A 4,122-nucleotide genomic window follows, 5' to 3' on the forward strand; every position below is an offset into this window, starting at 1 on the left:
TTGAACGTCTGGAAGGTAATCGACTTATTGCTTGCTCCAGTTGATAAAGGGTTGCATGAAATTTTTCTACTGTTTCCTTGAGGTGAGCCTGTGATTCTCGGGTCGATAGATATGGACATGGTGCATATGGAAGTGGTGGTTCTTGGGAGTAATTGGATTGAAATTGGGTTGGGTAAGGGTTAGGGTCATATGGAGATGAATGGTGATGGGTGGCTTGTGAGTATGGTGGTTCATAGCTATGTTGAGGAGGTGGTTCATAGGCATATGATGGGGCTTGCTGATAACTACAGGGGGGTCTACCATATCTATCATCTTGGTACGCACCTCGGAATGGCTCCTGACCATAGTAGTTTGGTGGGTGTTGGTTGTCACGAAAGGGTCTACCATAACTATTGTCTTGACATGCATTGTGGAATGGTCGTGGTCCATGGTATCTTGGAGGGTATTTTTGCCTAAAGGGTTGATAAGATCCTCGTGGTTCCTTCCATCTTTGATTGTTTTGACCTTGATGAATGTTCCTGTTATAGCTTCCATTCCTTTCAACAACATTAGAACCAAATTCAAAGCAATAGGGGTGAGAACTCATAATAGCTAATAAAAATTGAAAACAAAAAAAAAAACAAATAAACAAGCAAAATAAAATATTTACAATAACCAATAATAAGGCACACGTTTGCAATTCCCCGGCAACGGCACCATTTTGAACGATCGGATTTTTGCCAGTAAAAAAATTTATTAAAAATTATCGCGTTGTAAGTATAGTTTCTAAATCAACAGAGAATCCTTTCGTACAAAAGTTTGGTTGTCACAAGTAACAAAACCCAATAAAATTTATAATCGAAGTATTCAAACCTCGGGTCGTCTTCTTAAGGAATTACAGGGAAGTATGATTTATTATTGGTTATGAAAAAGGTATGTTTTTGGTTTTTGAAATAAGGAACAAGTAATTTAAATGACAAGAAAAATAAATTAATAACTATAAAAATCTCTTGGCAAGGTATGAGAATTGGAAGTCCTATCCTAGTTATCCTTATCAGGTGTGATGAGAATTGGGTTTTAATCCCACTTAGTTAACCCTTACTAAATAAAGGAAAGTCAAGTGGACTAATTAACTTGATTCCTCAAGTCCTAGTCAACTCCTATGAAAAGACTAGCTTTAGAGGGATCCAAATCAATCAGCAATCCCAATTTCCAATCAACTGCTGAGTTTGATAACTCAAGTGTTACCAATTACTCAACCAAAGCTAAAAGGGAAGAAAATCTACTCGAATGAAAATAATTTGGATAAATTGAAAGTATCAATAACATAAATAGAACAAAATGATCTTATATATGAAATACCTCAATTTATATAAAAATATCAATCCTAACATAGAAAAGTTCATAAATCAATTTGGAAGAATAAATAACAATTAAAGTAATAGAATAAATAATAGTAAAAAATAAACTAAAGGAACATTGAACCTGTAATTGAAGAAAAGTAGCCTAAACATAATAGAAATCCTAAATCCTAATCCTAATCCTAAGAGAGAGGAGAGAGCATCTCTCTCTCTAAAACTACATTTAAAACCTAAAATTATTAATTATGGAGTTGTATCTGTTGTATTTATGAATGGATGCATTCTCCCACTTTATAGCATCTAATATGTGTTTTCTGGGCCAAAAACTGGGTTAAAAACATCCCAAAAATTGCCCCCAGCGATTTCTGGTACAGGTCGCTGCAAAGTCACGCGGAAGCGTCGTCCACGCGTTCGCGCGGATTGCAATTTTTCTAGGTCACGCAGACACGTCGCTTGGCTTCGGGGAAGCTATAGCAAATTATATGTCTTTGTGAAGCCCTGGATGTTAGCTTTCCAACGCAACTGGAATCACATCATTTGGACCTCTGTAGCTCAAGTTATGGTCGATTTAGTACCAAGAGGTCAGGCTGGACAGCTTTAATAGTTCCTTTAGTTTCTTGTATTCCTTCCACTTTTGCATGCTTCCTTTCCATCCTCTAAGCCATTCTTGCCATGTAATTTCTGAAAACACTTAACACACATATCACGACATCGAATGTTAATAAGAGAGGATTAAACATAGCAAATTTAAAGCCCAAAGAAGCATGTTTTCAATCATAGCACAAGATCAGGAAGTAAAATGTAAAACATGCAATTAGTATGAATAAGTGTGCAAAGACTTGATATAAACCACTCAATTGAGCATAAGATAAACCATAAAATAGTGGTTTATCAGGAATTTATGGGAGACTGGTTTTTTTCACGTTTCTTATGTTGAAGTAATCTAGTGTCAGGGAGCATTGGTCAATGCATCGATCGAAAGATGGTATTCCGATACGCATACATTTTACCTTCTGGTTGGTGAGTGTGTGCCGTCACATTAGAAGACTTGGCTATGATACTTGGTCTCTCGATTATTGGTTTTCCAGTGACAGGAGTGACAGTAAGTAGTTTTGATGCCCTAGAAGCTGAATGCTTGGATCAGTTTGGGGTGGCACTTAGGAAGGTGTAACACCCTAATTACCCTAAGCCTTACCTCATGCAGTAAAGCAAAGGTTAATCAAAGTTTACAATAATTCTAAAACTTATATATATATATATATATATATATATATATATATATATATATATATATATATATATATATATATATATATATAAGGAGTAATAATTTTTAGAAGCCCGATGAAGAAATTAAGCTCAAATACGGAATTACAAAGCACGAATGTTCACACAAAACCATGAGCGAAAAAGGCAAGATCCACTATGTAAGATAACAAGACATATGTAGTTATATACGAGTATAATAATCATAAGATACTAGCCACAGCCCGCGGAGTTTAGGCTGACTAGTTAGATACTAACATACAGAGTTTTGACAATAAAACAGCTTATACAGAATATTTCTCGTAAAGTAAGCCTCTAAGGCAAAATAAAATACAAAAGTGAGAATACTAATAAGAATGAATAAAAAAACTCCAAAACATGATAAAGGTCCTCCGCTCTGTCACCATTAGGCAACTCATCGAGGTGGGTTGCGACCTGCATCTGAAAAACAACAACACGGCATGGAGTGAGAACCGGAGGTTCTCAGTATGGTAACAGTATCCAGTAATGTAAGATGTAAGACCCCAGGATGCTATAGGCAATTCTAGAGCTTCACACCAACATATATTCAAGCTTAAATGAAATAAATAACTTACACCGTAAACAAATAAACAGGGTTTTCTAAAATTAAAGGATTTCTAACTAGTACTAGTCACACCGCTGTATCCCACAGCCTTCGCCCACCTAACCTCCGTGCGATCCCATCGCCACCACCTACCCAACCTCCTCAGCACCAGACAAACACAGATAATGCAAGCAAGGAAAACATAGATAGTATTTAGATATATAACAAGTAATTCAAGAAGTAAGTAGGCATGTTATACAATTAGGCAAACCCAAGTAATCAAAGCAAGCAAGCATAAAGAAGATGCATATGATGAATGTCTGTCCTATTGGCTGTGATATCACATGTCGGTTATAGTGCCAAACCCGACACAAAATTCGAACGGCAACTTCCGGATTAGTCTCTCTGTTGTGCATACTCAGGAGGAATAATTCCGAGGGATAAGTGCCCTACGACCTTCTCCTTTCAGAGGAAAATGTTTCGAGGGAGAGTGCCCTACCACCTTGCAACCAGAGAGAAACCCATGCTCAGGAGGAATAATTCCGAGGGATGAGTGCCTTACCACCTTCTCCTTTCAGAGGGAAACGTTCCGAGGGAGAGTGCCCTACCACCGTCCTCTTGAGCGATAACTATGAGTGAGAAGCCCAGCTTCAAGCCTCACATCCGAACATAGGCAAGAGACTGCCATAGCCCCTACGACGGAGAACAACGCATATCATAATCACATATTCAATCTCATAGACCACTGCTCATAGCACACTTCCGCTCATACTCATTCCATCAACAGTAATCATAATGTTCCATTCCGAACTCATTGGTTCATCAGTTTCTCAATTTGTTGTCAGTAATCACCAAGTTCACTACTCTTCCTTCTCTCTCAACCAAACTCATCCTCAATACACCAGAAACCTAAACCTCCATTCTCTAAATTTTCAAAGTAAAACCCAAATT

Source organism: Arachis hypogaea, chromosome 15, assembly GCF_003086295.3.
Source record: "Arachis hypogaea cultivar Tifrunner chromosome 15, arahy.Tifrunner.gnm2.J5K5, whole genome shotgun sequence".
In the NCBI taxonomy this organism is placed as follows: domain Eukaryota; kingdom Viridiplantae; phylum Streptophyta; class Magnoliopsida; order Fabales; family Fabaceae; genus Arachis; species Arachis hypogaea.